The sequence below is a fragment of the Sminthopsis crassicaudata genome, chromosome 3, assembly GCF_048593235.1.
Source record: "Sminthopsis crassicaudata isolate SCR6 chromosome 3, ASM4859323v1, whole genome shotgun sequence".
NCBI lineage: Eukaryota > Metazoa > Chordata > Mammalia > Dasyuromorphia > Dasyuridae > Sminthopsis > Sminthopsis crassicaudata.
In genome coordinates, this window is record NC_133619.1 from 463,929,355 (window position 1) to 463,948,979 (window position 19,625).

Here is a 19,625-nt window from a genome sequence, read left to right on the forward strand (position 1 = left end):
TCATTGAAAAGTGAGAGGGAAGGAGTAAGCTAAGGGGAAGAGAATACAGAAATTGTGGGGAAAAGGGGTAAAATGGGAGGGGGGAATTTTAAGGTGTGGGAGGGATACTAAAAAGGAAGGGCTGTGAAAAGCAAGTGGTGTTCACAAGTTTAATACTGGGTAGGGGGGAAAGAGGGAAGGAAAGGAGAAAAGCATAAGCAGAGGTTAACAAGATGGTAAGCAATATAGAATTAGTCATTCTAACCATAAATGGGAATGGGGTGAACTGCCTCATAAAGAAGAAGCAGGTAGCAGACTGGATTAAAAGCCAGAATCCTACTATATGTTGTTTATAGGAAACATACCTGAAACAGGGTGATACATTCAGAATAAAAGTAAAAGGGTGGAGCAGAATCTACTATACTTTAGGTGAAGCCATAAAAAAGCATGAATAGCCATCCTCATCTGAGATCAAGCAAAAACAAAAATTGATCTAATTAAAAGAGATAAGGAAAGGCATTATATCCTGCTAAAGGGTAGCATAGATAATGAAGCAGTATCAATATTAAACATATTCGCACCAAGTGGTATAGCATCTAAATTCTTAAAAGAGAAATTAAGAGAGATGCAAAAAGAAATAGACAGCAAAACTATAATAGTGGGAGATCTCAACCTTGCACTCTCAGAATTAGATAAATCAAACCACAAAATAAATAAGAAAGAAGTCAAAGAGATAAATAGAATACTAGAAAAATTTGATATGATAGATCTTTGGAGAAAGCTAAATGGAGATAGAAAAGAGTACACTTTCTTTTCAGCAGTTCATGAAAGCTATACAAAAATTGATCATATACTAGGAAATAAAAACCTCAAAATCAAATGCAGTAAGGCAGAAATAGTAAATGCATCCTTTTCAGACCACAATGCAATGAAAATTACATTTAATAAAAAGCCAGGGGAAAATAGACCAAAAAATAATTGGAAACTAAATAATCTTATACTAAAGAATGATTGGGTAAAACAGCAAATCATAGACATAATTAATAACTTCGCCCAAGAAAATGACAATAATGAGACATCATACCAAAATGTGTGGGATGCAGCCAAAGCAGTAATAAGGGGAAGTTTCATATCTCTAGAGGCCTACTTGCATAAAATAGAGAAAGAGAGTCAACAAATTTTGCTTACAACTAAAATTGCTAGAACTAAGGAACAAATTAAAAACCACCAGACAAACACGAAACTTGAAATTCTAAAAATAAAAGGTGAGATTAATAAAATTGAAAGTTAAAACACTATTGAATTAATTAATGAAACTAAGAGTTGGTTCTATGAAAAAACCAACAAAATAGACAAACCCTTGGTAAATCTAATTAAAAAATGGAAAGAGAAAAAGCAAATTGTTAGTATTAAAAATGAAAAGGGAGAACTCACCACTAATGAAGAGGAAATTAGAACAATAGTTAGGAGCTACTTTGCTCAACTTTATGCCAATAAATTCAATAATGTAAATGAAATGAAAGAATATCTTCAAAAATATAGCTTGCCCAGATTAACAAAGGAAGAAGTAAGTAGTCTAAATAGTCCTATTTCAGAAAAAGAAATAAAACGAGCTATTAACCAGCTCCCTAAGAAAAAATCCCCAGGACCAGATGGATTTACACGTGAATTATACCAAACATTTAAAGAACAACTAACTCCAATGCTATATAAACTGTACGAAAAAATAGGGATTGAAGGAGTCCTACCAAATTCTTTTTATGACACAGATATGGTACTTATACTTAACCAGGTAGATTGAAAACTGAGAAAGAAAACTATAGACCAAATTCCTTAATGAATATTGATGCTAAAATCTTAAATAAGATATTAGCAAAAAGACTTCAGAAAATCATCCCAAGGATAATACACTATGACAAAGTGGGATTTATACCAGGAATGAAGGGCTGGTTTAACATTAGGAAAACTATTAGTATAATTGATCATATTAATAATCAAATTAATAAAAACCATACGATCATCTCAATATATGCAGAAAAAGCATTTGATAAAATCCAACATCCATTCCTACTAAAAACGCTTGAGAGTATAGGAATAAATGGACTATTCCTTAAAATAATGAGCATATATTTAAAACCGTCAATAAAGATCATATGTGATGGCAATAAACTGGAACCTTTCCCTGTATGATCAGGTGTGAAACAAGGTTGCCCACTATCACCATTACTATTCAATATAGTACTAGAAATGCTAGCCTCGGCAATAAGAGCCGAGAAAGAGATTCAAGGAATTAGAGTAGGAAATGAGGAAATCAAACTATCACTCTTTGCAGATGACATGATGGTATACTTAGAGAACACCAAAGAGTCTGCTAAAAAGCTATTAGAAATAATTTATAACTTTAGCAAAGTTGCAGGATACAAAATAAATCCACACAAATCCTCAGCATTTTTATACATTACCAACACAATCTAGCAGCAAGAGATACAAAGAGAAATTCCATTCAAAATAACTGTCAATAGTATAAAATATTTGGGAATATGTCTACCAAAGGAAAATCAGGAATTATATGAGAAAAATTACAAAACACTTGCCACAAAAATAAAATCAGATTTAAATAATTGGAAAGACATTGAGTGTTCTTGGATAGGGTGAGTGAATATAATTAAGATGACAATACTCTGTAAACTAATCTATTTATTCAGTGCTATACCAATCAGACTCCCAAGAAACTATTTTAATGGCTTAGAAAAAATAACAACAGAATCCATATGGAACAACAAAAAGTCAAGAATTTCAAGGGAAGTAATGAAAAAAAAAATTAAATGAAAGTGGTCCAGCTGTAACTGATTTAGAACTATATTATAAAGCAGCAGTCACTAAAACCATTTAGTATTGGCTAAGAAATAGACTAGTTGATCAGTGGAATAAGTTAGGTTCATAGGACAAGATAGTGAATAAAAATAGCAATCTAGTGTTTGACAAATCCAAAGACCGCAACATTTAGGATAAGAATTCATTATTTGACAAAAACTGCTGGGAAAACTGGAAAGTAGTATGGCAGAAACTAGGCATGGACCCACATTTAACACCACATACTAAGATAAGATCAAAATGGGTCCATAATTTAGGCATAAAGAACAAGATCATAAATAATTAGAGGAACATAGGATAGTTTACCTCTCAGACTTGTGAAGGAGGAAGGAATTGGTGACCAAAGGAGAACTAGAGATCATTATTGATCACAAAATAGAAAATTTTGATACATCAAATTAAAAAGTTTGCACAAACAAAACTAATGTAAACAAGATTAATAGGGAAGTAACAAATTGGGAAAACATTTTTACAGTTAAAGGTTCTGATAAAGGCCTCATTTCCAAAATATATAGAGAATTGACCCTAATTTATATATTTATATTATTAATAATTATATTATTATATTTATAAGAAATCAAACCATATATAATAATTATATTATTATATTTATAAGAAATCAAACCATATATAATAATTATATTATTATATTTATAAGAAATCAAACCATTCTCCAATTGAAAAATGGTCAAAGGATATGAACAGACAATTTTCAGATGATAAAATTAAAACTATTTCCACTCATATGAAAGAGTGTTCCAAATCACTATTGATCAGAGAAATGCAAATTAAGACAACTCTGACATACCACCACACACCTGTCAGATTGGCTAAGATGAAAGGAACAAATAATGATGAATGTTGGAGGGGATGTGGGAAAACTGGGACACTGATGCATTGTTGGTGGAGTTGTGAAAGAATCCAACCATTCTGGAGAGCAATCTGGAATTATGCCCCAAAAGTTGTCAAAATGTGCATACCCTTTGATCCAGCTGTACTACTACTGGGCTTATATCCCAAGGAAATACTAAAGAAGGGAAAGGGACCTGTATGTGCCAAAATATTTGTGTCAGCCCTTTTTGTAGTGGCTAGAAACTGGAAAATGAATGGATGCCCATCAATTGGAGAATGGTTAGGTAAATTATGGTATATGAATGTTATGGAATATTATTGTTCTGTAAGAAATGACCAACAGAAGGAATACAGAGAGGCTTGGAGAGACTTACATCAACTGATGCTGAGTGAAACAAGCAGAACTAGGAGATCATTATACACTTCAACAATGATACTGTATGAGGATGTATTCTGATGGAAGTGGATATATTCAACATAGAGAAGAGCTAATCCAATTCCAATTGATTAATGATGGACAGAATCAGCTACACCCAGAAAAGGAACACTGGGAAATTAGTGTAAACTGTGAGCATTTTGTTTTGTTTTTCTTCCCAGATTATTTTTACCTTCCAAATATAATTCTTCCTTTGCAACAACAACAACAAAATTTGGTTCTGCACATATATATTGTACCAAGCCTATACTATAAGATATTTAATATGTATGGGAATGCTTGCCATCTAGGGGAGGGGGTGGAGGGAAGGAGGGGAAAAATTCGGAAGAGAAAGGAGTACAAGGGATAATGTTGTAAAAAAAAATTTACCTATGCATATTTACTGTCAAAAAAAAAGGTATAATTATAAAATTAATAAAAATAAATAAATAAAAAACAAACAAAAAAAGGGAGCCCAACATATATATATATATATATATATATATAAAACCTACTTTTTATTCATTTTATAAATCACATAGAATTATCTTTCTTTCTTAAACATAAGAAAATGTGATGCCCTGACTTTATGAAACAAGCAGTTACTCTTTATTAAAAGATATTTCCCCTTAAAGATTAGGGTAGAAACATAACATCCAATGCAGCCTTGCCCCATGTTGCTCTAAGTAAGAAGGCAATGGGAAGAGGAAATTACACAGATATATTTTTTACACTTGTAAACTTGTAATATAAGTAGTTAGACCATTAGAACCTAAGCTCCTTGTGAAAACATCGTGATGTTTTTTCACTTGTGCTCCCATGACATAGAGAACATGGGAAGCACTTAATAAAATCCATTTGCATTGAACTTAATTATACTTAATTCCCCAATCTAATAGTTTCAACTAATTCTTTCCTGTGTTATATTTAGACAAGTTATCCTTGTGGGCATTCTATATGAAATTTACTTATCTATTCACAGTAAATATTCCTTGAAGTGTTATGTAGCTTGATGAATTATCTAGAACTTTAAAGAATATGCTTGCTGGGATTTGCTTCCCATGCAGATATATAATATAAATAAAAGCACTATATAATAAAATTAATATGTCTCCAAATTAGCCCTTTATTACTTTGTCATCAGTGTTCAATATTAAAAAAAAAAAAACTCTTATCTTCCTTAACAATTGAGCACTTCTTAATGCATTAACCTACTTTTGTTTCATACTTAGTGAGATACTTAACTTTCTTACCCAAAATTAGAACCGCAAATGACAATATTGGCTCCTAGAGAAAGCTTCATAAAATCAGTCTTCAAAAAGAAGCATAAAAAGTCATTGTCAATCACTGTTGGTTACAGTTAAAGGGAAGACATCCCAAGACATACAGACTTATAAGTAAAAAAAGAATTCAGAACACTGTCCTAAGTATTATGGAAGAAAGAGATATCACTGAGTTTCATGATTAGAAACAGGAAGAAAATACTAAGATATTAATGTCACCTGCAAAGAAGGAAATAGGACTGAGCAAGATTCAGAAAGGAATTCATCTGGAATATTACTAACTCAGTTGGATGGAAGGAAGTTTCTGTTATAGTTAATTATTTTAGTACCTGGAACAAATCAATTACCCTGCCAAAGAGTTCTCCCTAGTATTATCTCTTTCTCCTACTTTACAGAAAAAAATATTAAAATGATTCACCATTATCTTCCTTATCTCCTATCATTCAGGCGCCTTCTTCTACTTTCTTCCTTCTTTACTTTTGTTTCATGTAAAGAAGCACTTTTACTCCTTACCAAGACTAATCACTGTGGTTACTCAATAGGTCCTATTCCAATCCATCTCCTTAATGGATATACTGATACAATATACTGACCCCTCTGTCATTCCTACTCTCACTTATTTTCAATCTTTCCTTGTCCACTGGATCATTCACTACTGCTTACAAATTCTCATGTCTCACCTAACCTGACAAAACCTTACTTGATCCCTGAATCCCTGCTAACTATTGCCCTATATTTCTTTTGTCTTTGTAGCTAAGTCCTTGAAAAAGCCATCTACTTTTTAATGTAGCTCCACTTTTTCTCCTTCTCAATTTTTCTTAGCTTATTATAATCCTTTTTTTTAACTTATCATACCACTTCTCTCCAAACTGTAGATCACTCTCTCTTCCTGGATATTCTCTTCTATCTGTATTTTTGAGACATTCTCCTGGTTGTGCTTTTACATATTTGTTTAACCATGCTCTATCTGCTTTCCAGGATCCTTAAACAAATCGAGGCCTCTAATGATAGATGTCCCTCAATATTGTGTCTTGGGCCCTTTTCTCTTTTAATTATATTCCACTTTACTTGGTGATTTCATAAACTCCTATGGCTTTAATATTTCTATACTTATGATTTTCAAATTGACCTTTTCTGTCCTATTCTGCTGCTTCCAATGTCCTATCTCCAAATGCCTTTGAGATATCATGAATTAGATGTTCAGTAAATAAAAGTTATTTATCTGTCCTTCTAAACCCTTCCCCTTCCTGACTACTCTATTACTGTAAAGGAAAACATTGTCTTCTCAGGTTCAAAACACAGAATCATCCTGGATTCCTCACTACCGTGTTTCCCCGATAATAAGACCTATCCTGAAAATAAGACACCCACATACTCTTTAATATTCCGCTAAAATAAGCCCTCCCCCGAAAATAAGCCCTATCGAACTTACTATGAAAACGGTCATCATGGTGATCCCCTGCGCTATATGCTGCGTAGCGGTACCTTCAGTAAGCAGCGCCGCCCTCCCCTCCCGGGTGAAACGCACGTCGCGCTCCGAGCTGCATCCAATCAGAGCTGCAGCAGTGAGCGCTGTCATCCTCTTCTTCCCTGGTGATTTGCTTGCTGGCGCTACTGAGAGCAGCGCCGCAGAGTAGAGCTGAGACAGGACCATCTAAAAACTCGGTAAGTTCAGTAAGCGATGGAGAATAAAATAAGCACTCAGGGGGCATGATGGAGGCTAAAAGGGGCATGATGGAGGCTAAATGGGCATGATGGAGGATAAAGGGGCATGATGGAGGATAAAATAAGCCTCCCCTGAAATAAGCCCTCTGGTGTTTTTTAGTCCCAAAAAAATAATAAGTGTCTTATTATCGGGGAAACACGGTATCTTTCACCCCCCCCCCCATATCCAATCTTTTGTCAAGGCTTGTATATTTTATCTTTGCAAAACTTTTCAAATATTACTTTCTTTTCTCCTTGATATTGATACCACTTTTTCATAGGCCCTCACCTGTCTCTGTGTCTTTCAGACAGAGAGTAGAGAGAGAGAGAGAGAGAGAGAGAGAGAGAGAGAGAGAGAGAGAGAGAGAGAGAGGAGAGAGAGAGGCGGGAAGGAGGCTTCCTATTACTTCCAGAAGCAAATATAAAAAAATTTGTTTGACATTCAAGCCCTTCATGACAGTCTACTCCTGCTTTTCTAGTCTTCTTGTTCCTTAACATGTACTTTTTGATACAGTGACACTAGTCTCCTGGTGGAATTATTTCACACTTCCTCTTTGACTATTGACCATCCTGCCTTTCTTTAAATCCCAATCAAAATCCCACTTCTATAGAAAGCCTAATTTTTTTTTATATATTGATAATACAAATTAATTCAAACCATACTTGCCCCATTGGGAGTAAGCTCCTTAAGGGCAAAGGCTGCTTTTTGTTTCTTTGTTTATTCTCAGTACTTAGCATAGAAGTTGGAACATAATAGATGCTTATAAATGTTTATTGATTGACATTTCCCATTTAATTACAACTAAGAATCAACAGTGATGTATATAAATTCTTATGTGCTATATAAGTGCTAAAGTAATAATAAAATTATAACTATTATATAAAAATATTAGACTGGATAATGATTACATATTAAACATATTAATGTAAGCATGAATTATAACATTCATATTAAGTATATATCATAGATTTAGGGTTGACTATAACCCATAGGGCAAACAGGCTAATTTTTTCAGCAATAATTTTCTAGAGCAGCTTAGAAGAGTGATTAGAGAAATGGATTTGAAATCAATGAGACCTGGTTTCTAATTCTACTTCAGACAGTTACATGGTGTGATCCTGAGCAAATCACTTAATTTATGTGTGCATCAGGCTCCTCGTCTGTAAAATAAGGAAGTTGAACTTGATGCCTCCATGATCCCTTCCAAACTCAAAACCTGATACCAACATATTTAATACCTATCACAGAATTATTGTGAAGCTCAAATATGAAAACATAAAGTGATATACAAAAGCTGTGTTTATCAGCCATTATTAAGGTAGAAATCCTTAATTAAACAAATAATTATAAGTGTTCAATAAATGTATAACATATGAATTTGTTAAATAATCTTCCCAAATAAGGACATTAATAATGAGATATATTTGCAAACATAAGATCCCACAGTATTTAAAAAGTCCTTAAATAGAAATCCATTTTGAACCTATTCTGTTAAGCATATATTAGTTTTTTTTTTTATTTTATTTATTTATGCTTTAGGCAATCAGGGTTAAGTTACTTGCACAGGGTCACATAACTAAGTTAGTGTCTGAGGTCAAATTTGAACTGAGAGCCTACCTTACACCAGAGCTTTATCCACTATACCACCTACCTGCCCCTCAACAAATTTATGCTCTGTAAAGATATGCCATGATTTTGTCTTACTGGTTTTTGTGCATCTGATTTAGAGACAGGGACAAAGACAAGAATGTAGAAATAAAATCCCAATTAAAAGCTATTCATTTCTAAAGAAAAGGTTCAAATTAGTGCTCCAATTTATCTATTCTTTAATTTGAAGATGATTATGTTTCCTTGACATTATAGACAAACCCCCTAAGAAGATGCATTAATGAAAAACTATGGTCAGGTATTATTTATTATAATGATAATTCAATATACTGTATCTCATAATACAAGTGACTTAGAAATAGTCATTTTGTAAACTGTCCATTTTTATAAAGTACAATGGCTATCCAGCACTGACATGAGCGCTTATTATCTCCTGTGTTCAGTGGAATTTAATTCTATTCCTGCCTTGCTCTCATTAATCATTACTTTTTTACTATTTTCATTGTTCAGAAACATCCAAACTTCCAGCATCTCTTCACAAAGGAATAATAATGATAATAATAAATAGTATCAGCTGCTTCTACTTTATTACATTAATCATTTTTTCCTAAGGTTTCAACATTTTTGACACTCTTTCTCTTCAATGGGGATGTTTTCTCCTAACACTCCCACTTTTCAATTCAAGTTCAGAGCATAGCAACATTTTAATACTTTATTACTTTTTGACAACTTTCCATTTTCTTGCAAGAGGCAAGAAAAAACTTAAATATGGATATAATATGCTAAAATATATTTGTTTTCATTCTACTTCATCCCAAGTACTTAAAATACATCTGCAATTCTATCAGCCTCTATATCTTCATTGTCCTTTCTTTAAATTTGTAAGTTATAAGCAGGAAATAGCTTCTTAAAGTAATCTTTTAAAACACATACTACATTTTACTTTTAGTTATCTAAAGTACCAATGGCAAATTTGCAGGTATTAGTAGACATCACAGCTTTAGAAAAGAAAAATTGCAAATCCACTAGTCCTACAAATATCATGCAACAGGAAGTATTATATGTCCTAAAATTCACAGAGTGAGATCCTCATATATATGAAATATTATACCTTTGAGTATAACACTGAGGAACTTGGTAAAATACTTGGAATGATTTATCCAGTTAACAGATACTATATCCCCAGAATATATTTAATCTTACATATTTGATTTTATAAAGCATATTCCATTGCTAAAAGTTGCACTAAAGTGTATACTAAATGTTACATGTTTACTTTCAGTTTATAATATTGTGGGTATCAGATTTTCTATCATAATATATTCTTGTGTTCCAGTAGTGTCAATATAGAATTGACTACTAAAGGTCACTAAATAATATCAAGTTTAACCCATCAAATTCCATTCCAGATAATAAGATAAATTAGAAAATAGTGATAGCCATTATCCAATGCCCTTTTTGTCCTCAATTTTCTTTCATTAAATGAAATAAACTACTACATGTAAACTAAAAGGGAAATTATCAATGCCCCCAAAATGTATAGAACATGTCTATACTTTGAACTTCCAATATTTCTTATACTAAACAAATGTTTACTCTCTTTGCAACATTACAATAAGTACTGATACCTGACATGGAAATCTTTTTTCAAATCCTTATGTCTCAGTATGCAGAAAATATTACATATACCAACAATAATAAGCAATTTAAAAATCTTCCACTATTCTCTAGACATGATTAAAGATCTTGAAGCCATAAGCAGAGAAGCATTAACCATCTCAGCTATTCAATGAAGAAAGAGGGAAGTTCTCCAGAGGTAATGTTTTTGCCAAACAAGCAAAGAAATATTTAAGGAATGAAATTTAATGAAAGCTCTGATGAAGTTAGAATAAAGTGAAATACTTGCCTTTGTAAAAGTGTATGAAATAAAATATATGTTACTTATATGCTAAATTTGCCATTTGGACAGAACTTATCCAGATGTATCTCTTCTAAATGTATATAAAAAGAGATAGTTGGAAGGAGTAGAAGACCAAAGATAAAATCAACATAATGAGAAGGAAAGACAAGGTGAAAGAGAGTCCAGAAATAACCGCTGAATCTGATTTTCCATAGCCCAATATCCCCAAATGAGTAGGCTTCTGTGATGCTAGAGGGCATGCAAACACAACCATACAGAAACAAACGCAAAAAGCTTGTCAAGGACTGTTTTCACATAAAATGATTTTGACAGTCTGGGTGGCACACATGAAAACTTAATTTACGGAGAGATGAAGTGGTCCTAGCCTTTTACCACCTATATAATTCCCCCAAATAGGGGAAATTTCCTTCAATCCCAGTGCTAGTAAGCCCATCTTATTGCTTCCTTCTAACACAGCTAGCATGGTTTCCACTACCTATTTAGGGGTCAGGGTTTCATTGAACCCCTGATGCTCCTGTAAATTTTTTTTCCTGTTCTATCCTTGTTCCCATTTAGGCTATCACTAAAGCCTGGAGAAGTGGAATCTATGCATGGAAACACTCCAGAAATGTAGAGGAAGGGGGCATAGAAAGCTATCATAGCAGATTTGATTTAACAAACCAGAAGCCTCAATCCATGCCTGTTTCACAGCAAACCAGTACATTTAGGCTGTGTTACGGGTAGAAAGGCATCCCTTATTCTTGCCACCCAACATACCATCAACTAAGAAAAATAAAATAAATTAAAATAAATCCCACACAGTCTTACTTTCCCCTAAAATAAAAATATCTCTTCACCTGTCCACCCCTAGCAGCCGGTCTCGGAAACCTAAGCCTTTCTTTACCCTCCTACCCTGCTGAATGGTAATAGAAATCAACTCTTGGAGTGGGGAAGAGGAGTGAATTTACAGCAACAACAAGGCACAAGCAACAATAACATTATTTAGTGTCCTTTCCCTTTACTACGTTCTCTCTTTCGCTTTTTATACCACCACCACAAATACACCAGCACATCCATGCATACACATATACAGAGTGCCTGGGTTTTGGCAGAGTAGAAAGCAGTGACACTCCAAGCCTCCTTGCTGCCATAACAGAGAATACTCAACATAGGGACCAAATACACTAGAGAAAGTTGCTAAGACTGATAATAGAGATCCAAGAGTAGAGGCAAAAATAAATGAAATGATTGATAAATTAATTAAATAAATAAAAAGTAGTGTTCCTGCCCTCCCTTCAGGAAGACAGAATGGTCTACCCTTGCGAGGGTAGAGGGGTGGATGTCAAAACACTGCCATCATTTCCCTCATCCTTCTTCTCCCCAAGTTCAATTAAGGGAGTAAAGGCTGCGAGCGGCTACAGAAAGTTCAGCGCATCCCGGGTTCTCTGGCTCGCCGCGCTGTACTTACACCTGCTGTAGCTGCGGGCACAGGATAAAGCGCGTCTCCTAGTCAGAACCCTGTTACTAGTTCCACCTTCCTCTTCTCTTTGACAGTCCAAGCCTCTCCCTGACACCCAGTACAGCTCCGATGCTTCTCTATCTCGTACCCACGCTTTACTTGCGGTGGGACTTTACCTCTTGCCCATTCCCTGCGCTTGGGCCGAAGGGGGACTGCCGAAACCTTCTTTCGCCCACCGGTCAATCAGCTCCATCCTCATTTCCCGCGTGCCCTCCTCTCCCAGGGGAAGGGGAAGGAGAACAAAATCTGCTCGCCTTTGGCAATAATTCTGTTAAGGGGGAGTAAATAAATACCACAGGAATATATCATACACAAGCCACAATGAAGCAGAGGCTCCTGGAGAGCAGACCCCGGGAAGCTCACCTGGAAATCTCCGACTGCCCTCCCTTTGCTCCACGGATCACTCCCCCCTGCTCCCCCTAAAGCCTCTTCACACTTCCCGAGGGGAAGAGCAAGCCAGCTCCGTTCTCTGCCCACTCCAGATAGGATTCTTCATATCGCAGCCCCGGGATGACAGTGGCTCCGAGAGTGGCTGAAGAACCAGGAATGGGCCAGAGGAAGGGAAAAGAGAAGAGAACGCTGTCACCTATGGATCAGCAGCAGCAGCAGCAGCAGCCGCTACCACCGCCGCCACCACCGCCGCCGCTGCTGCTTGGTCACTTCTCCTCCCCCCCCCCTCTTCCCCCTTTCTTATCCCTCCCATCCTAACCCCCCTCCCCCTTTTCCTCTCCTCCTCCTTCCACTCCTCCTCTTCCTATAGCAGAAGCCTGGAGGCTTCTTGCTGGGCTGGTATCATTTACGTAACCAGTCCCCCCCCCATCCCTCATCCTCCCCACCCCTTTTCCCCCAACCCCCAGCTAGGGCTCTGTGCGTTGAACAAGCTACAGCTGCACTAGAAGCACCGACAGCAGCTCGAGAAATGTTCACAAGTCCCGCGATATTTGGCCATTGCTTGGCCCCAGATTCCAGCCCTAGGGTCTGTGCCTTCTCCTCCGAACCTGGGCACTGGAACCTTTTTTTTTTTTTTTGTTTTTTTTTTTTTAGGTGAAAGGCTTCTGAACCACGGGCGAGATAAGAATCCGATACCGCACCAGGCCAGTACCACGTCCACCACACCAAAGAGTGGAATGCACTCTGGGACGGAGGAGAGGGGTTACAGGGATGCGGTTGAGTCCTAAGAAAGACTGCCTAAACTCCTCCCATGTATGCCCTCTGCATCCAAAAACCACTGCTTAATTGGAGAGTTGAGGTTCATTATAGAAAAAAGAACAAACGGAACAGTGCAGCCCAAATGTCTTGCTCGACTCTAAGTAATCCAATTGGCTAATGATTCTTCCTGTGGGATTATGCTGGAAAACCGAGGAACCCTGGTGCCCTTAATTTGCTCCAGAGGGGTGTGGCAAAAAGCAAAGCTTTAATTAATGGCGGGAGGAAATGATATCTGTGGGTCTACCTCCTAGGCAAGAATGTATTTTCTCAGATTGTTTTCCTTAGAACAGCCACGAAAAGGTACTGTATAAGACTTTTAAAATAGGCTCACAAATTAGAATTTAGATGGCAGTCTTTAATTCTTGGGCAAAAGATTAAGCTTTTGAAGCAGCCAAATGACAAAGGTATGTGTACGATTGGAGCCTTGGTGTCTAATGTCAGCATCGTCTGTATAAATCACAACATTTCTTTGATTGTCTCCTCATCTGTCAAGTAGGGACGAGAATATTTTCCCTAATCTTACCAGATTATTAGGAAAAGGAAATGAGAACATGTGAAAATTCTCTTTAAAAGTTGACACACAATACAAAAATTATAATGATAATTAACTTTAAGAATGTCCATGCATAAAAGACATGGAGGACAAGTATTTAGTCTGAAATACGACAAAAACACAGCCAAGTGATATACTGGCATAGCACAGATTATAAAAGAGCAAGAGGAAGACCTTTAGTGGATTGAGGAGACAATGAATGGTCAGAAAACAATGACAAATACCTCAAAGAGAAATATTGGTGAATATTTTTGCATTAGTGAAAGGAGTGGCCGCACTATTGAAATTATGGATTCACACAAGAATAAGAGTGTTCATGGGAAAGCAGAGTCTTAAAATATAGCCAAGAAAAAAAGAACATCCTTTAGGAGACAGTCTTTTCTTCTTTTGCAATTCAATTAGTCAATTTTTTCACTAACCATAAATATTTGAGTATCTACTTTATTTATATCTGAATATCTATCCAAGTCCCTCTCAGTTTTCTACTATTTCAAATTAGCTACTCATCTGTCTGTCCTGCTCTTTCCATCTTCTTACTAGACCATATCAATTATCATTCTTTAACCATCAGCTACATGACAGAAATAGTTCAAGTTCTCAGACTATAAAAGACAAATGTCTCTTCCTTCAAAGGGTTACATTCTAATGTTGAAGTTTATAAAAAAAAAAAAAAAAAAAAAAAAAAAAAAAGCATGTTATCCTTTACACTATAAATACTATCCAGGTTTTCCATCTTTTATCCTGTTATCCCTTCCCATGAACTCTGGCTTTCCTATGAGATAGTTATTTAAATTTTGTTTTACTTACAGATATCTAATAGACTTTTCTCCATTTATCAATTAATTAAATAGCATTTATTCAACACCTTAGCTATTTGTATTGTTCTGGTTGTGTTGAAAGAGGGTTAGTACAGGCAACAATTGAGAAATCTTTTGGTAAACAGAAGCATGGATAAAGGAATGAAATGCATTTTAGATGTTATTTCAAATCTTTCCTCGGGATATAACTGGCTATGAGATTCTACATGTCAGGCTATCTCATTTAGTTTTCTTGTTCACAAATTGAAATAATAGCATCAACTTCCTAGGTCTAAAAAGGGATAAGTGAGAAAATGTATATAAAGTGCTTCATGTTAGAGTTAGGGTTAGGGTTAAAAGCTATATAAATGCTAACTATAATAATGATTAAATTTAATATCTAGTAGACAACTGCTATATACCATTCAGTTAGGTATCTCAGTTGACAGAATGCCAGACCTGGAATCAATAAGATTCATCTCCCTGAGATTCAATCAAGTGCTTAAAGCTGTGTAACCTTGGACAAGTCATTTAACCCTGTTTGCCTTTGTTTTCCTCATGTCTAAAATGAGCTACAAAAGGAAATGACAAACCATTCAAGTATTTCTGAAAAGAAAAATCCAAATGGTATAATGAAGAGTTAATGACTAAAAATGAATAAAACACCACAACAAATGTACTATGAAGGAAAGTCTGAATCATTATTCCAGAAAACACATGTGTCATTTAACTACTATCTGGTATACACCTTGAGGTAAATCTGTCAATAATAACCTAAAATCTGTTGCTGAAGATGATATGGGAAACAACCTCTCTCTGAGTCTTTTTCTTCCTCCAGAGAAAAATGGGACCCAACATGTAATATGCTCAAACAAGTAGAACAAAATGGTGCCCTGCAGAAAACAATAGACTAGAAGTCAGGAGACCTAGGTTCTAGTCCCATTGATTTGCCAGACAAATTTCAGCAAGTTATTTACTCCAGTTTCATGTTCCAGTTTCACCTGTCAAATAAAGCTAATAAATAATTCTTAGTCTACCTTTGTCAGTGTTGCCATGACATCAATGAAGATAATCTTTGTGGAAGGTACTGAAAAGTCAAAAGTGCTATGCAATTCAAAGAGATAATTAATTCCTACATCAAAGACATGAAGTCAAAATAATCAATAGTCATGCATTTTCTACTGTGTTCAGGCACTGATCTTGGCACATAGTTCATGGAATTGCCTGTATGGAGAGTTTTGTAGTCAAGTTAGAATTACTGGACACATACATAAAAACAAGTACCAATATAAAGTACATTATACTAAGTGCTAAATGAGAAGTAGAAATTTCAAATGCTGCAGGAATACAAAGAACAGTACAATTATGAACCCATATCTTTATTTTACACTATGATGAATAGGCGAAACATGGTAGAATAAAGGTAAAATGAGTAGTAGAAAGAGCCCCAGATTTGTTTACAGATAATGTGTTTAAATCATGGCTTTGCCACAGCCCACAGAATAGGAAACTGCTTTACATCTCGAGATAAGTTTTTTTTTTTTTGTTTTTTTTTTTACCTGTAAACATTATAAGCTATTTGAAATGATCTCTCAGGTTCTTTCTGGTACCATTTTAAAAAATAGTTCTTTATGTTATCACATGATTGTCAAGGTATATGCATCTCACTAATCAGGTTTCTCCTACCTGCAATATCTTAGACTAAATCAAGAATAGGTGGTCCAATGTATGTTGACATTCAGAGTTCTAAAATAGTATCTCTTCACAAGTAATGACAATCATTGGCTATTCTTACTTCCTCATTGAACCAGAATGATAGCCAAAAGCAGTTATAAAGTACCGTAAATCTCACTCATTTCATTTGAAATTCATTTTCAAGAAATCCTTAAAATAGTTCCTTCTAGTGATGAAGGAATTTCCGATGTGTTTCAATAAGATATTTGAAACCTTACTTACAACTCCCACACACAAAATGTCACAACTTCATAGTCCTTTGTGAAACTGACAGGCTTAGTCAAGAGATAGCAACTACTCCATAGCTCATCAAAAGACTAGAGAGGCAAGTGACTGCCCTGCAGGCCTAGGATGTATTTCAAAAAGAAACCAGGAATGAAAAAGGAATAAAGCAGCTTTAGAAGTCCATTCAAAGGTTTACAAAACAATTTGTCCCCTGAATTCACATCAGATTTTCTACCTCAGACCCATTCCAGTGTAAAACCAAACTCTCCATTTTACTTCAATTTTATGTAAACACAAAGTAAACTATTTAGGTCATTAACTCTTTGCATAAAACAGAACTGGCTGTTCTTTTTGTGTGTAATGACCAAAAAAATTTAAATCAGGTGAAAGTATAAATTATTCAGTGTCAGCTTGAGAGCAGGAGGGAGGACATCACTGAGCAGAGTTTTAGAAGTGTTGATTCTGAACTGGGTACTATTTTAAAATGTTATTAATGAATTAGGTAATGAGTAAGGATATTTTCTTATTAAATCTGCTTGTAACATCAGACTGAACAGAGTATATAGGACCTTGAAGAAGTTGAACAATGTCAGATTAGGAAGAGCAGATACATATTAATAATAAACAAAACTAGACATTCTGGAGTAAAGGGCTAGGAGAAAGGTAAGAGTTGTAAAAAGACAAATTTCAGTTTGCTGTAAAAGGGATATTTCTAATAAATATATTATTCAAAAGTGAAATAAAATGCCTCCAAAAATAGTCATTTTCATTCACTTGAGGGTGTGATCTTTTCACTTATGTTGTAAAGGAGATCTTTTCACATAAATTGTTTGACAAGATGTAAAACAAGTCAAAGTTTATGACAAAAGAAGTTTCTCTATTTTTATAAGCTGAGCTGGAGATTCTGAGTAATCAACTAATGATTGAGAGACTTTGCATTTTTTTATCATTTATAAAGACAGATCAGAATATACACTTTGATTGTCTTAGAAGACACACACACACACACACACACACATACACACACACACACAAAATAAGACTAAATGGTGTGATTTTCTGTGTATCTCAAAGGTGTTGATCAGCACCTTCATACTGTACAGATTGATTCAGGAAGATTAGCAAAAGTCTTGTTGCATGTGAGATGCAAGTTGTAAAGCTGCTATATCTGAGTTCTCAATTCTATTATGTATAGAGAGTAGCAAAAGAAAAAAGAAAAAAAGAAAAGAAAAAAAAATTAGGAAATTCTGATTCCATGATATTCCTTGCTTCTCCCTGCCACTTCCAGCCCTTATCTTTTCTGTAATCATTCCCCAATCTCTTCTCCTTTGAGGTTCATTCTTTCTATAACACTCTTTCTTGTATGCGCCATCTCCTCCCCTCATCTTCTGAAAAACATAGGAGAAAATATATGAATTGACCCTGTTTGACCCTGTTTTTTAAAAGGAACTAACGCATTATTAATGAAGTCATGCTAATTTAGAAGAATTATTTCTTATTGTTCTAGACCAGTAAATCTCTCTTTAATACTAATTATTTATCTTCCATGATTAGAAGTTAGACTCACTGGCCTATAATATAAATGTTTTCTCTTTACCCATCCAGTAGTAAGTACCTAGCCTCTCCATATTTTCAAAATCCCTAACACTATCTCCCTATTTTCATCTGCCAGGTTTTGATTTTTTTTTTCAATTCAAAACTATCTTACTCATCTTGTCTTAATGACAATGTAATCAAGACAGTTAGAAGCTATCTTTCTGTCTACCCAATCACCTTGGCTACCAGTCATAAATTAATTAATTAATTAATAACCATTCGTTATTTTTGTTGTTCAAGTTCCAAAGATCATATTTCTTAGTGTAGAAGAGAAACAAAAAGAAGAATGGAATAATTCTGCTTCTTTCATTCTTTTTTTTTCTTTCTGTCCTTTACTTCTTTCTCTTTTTTTCTTGTTCTCTCACTCCTTTCCTTCTTCTTTGCTTCTTCTCTTCCATATCTCTTTCCCTTCTTCCCTACTTTTTCTTCTCATTTTTGATTTTTTTTCTTCTGATTCTTCTAATTCTTTTCCTTTTCATCTTTTGATTTTTCCCTCTCTCTTCCTTCTTATTCTCCTGTCCTTCCTCTTCTTCATCACAATGTCATTTAAAACAATTCTCTCTTTCTTTTCATCAAAAGTGTTTCTTTTGTCTTTTTTTTTCAGAATTTGATTTATTGTAGATTTGTATCTCTCCTCAGCTGACATCTCCTGTTTCATTCTAGTATAGAATTTTACCTATATTTTCACTAAATTCTTCAAAATCTCTCTTAAAAAATAATAAAAAAACAACAACTAGATCACATGTCCAATTATAAGCAACATTTCTTTTATCCCCTATCACAAATTGTAACATGAAATATTAATTTGCTTAGAAAGTTGTCATTCTTGTTTGTGGCAGCCCTCTTTGTGGTAGCCAGAAACTGGAAACTACATGGATGCCCATCAATTGGAGATTGGCTGAATAAATTGCTGTATATGAATATTAATGAATATTATTGTTCTGTAAAAAAATGACCAACACATTCAGTGCTCTTGGATAGGCCGAGCGAATATAATAAAGATGACAATACTCCCCAAACTAATCTATTTATTTAGTGCTATACCAATCAGACTCCCAAGAAACTATTTTAATGACCTAGAAAAAATAACAACAAAATTCATATGGAAGAATAAAAGGTCAAGAATTGCAAGGGAACTAATGAAAAAAAACTCAGAGGAAGGTGGTCTAAGTGTACCTGATCTAAAGCTATATTATATAGCAGCAGTCACCAAAACCATTTGGTATTGGCTACGAAATAGACCGGTAGATCAGTGGAACAGATTAGATACAAAGGACAAAAAAGGGTACATCTATAGAAATCTAATCTTTGACAAACCCAAAGATTCCAACATTAGGGATAAAAATTCATTATTCGGAAAAAACTGTTGGGAAAAC

At 34.9% G+C, this 19,625-nt stretch overlaps 1 protein-coding gene across 3 annotated transcripts in view; it reads right to left on the reverse strand.

Moving 5' to 3' along the window:
- The window catches only part of GALNT13 (polypeptide N-acetylgalactosaminyltransferase 13), a 644,946-nt gene extending 632,145 nt beyond the window's left edge, over positions 1-12,801 (reverse strand). For all 3 annotated transcript variants that reach the window (XM_074303430.1, XM_074303431.1, XM_074303428.1), the window contains exon 1: positions 12,499-12,801. The gene's annotated coding sequence lies outside the window, so the exon portion shown is untranslated. The remainder of the gene's footprint in view (positions 1-12,498) is intronic.
- Between the last annotated feature and the right edge of the window lie 6,824 nt (positions 12,802-19,625).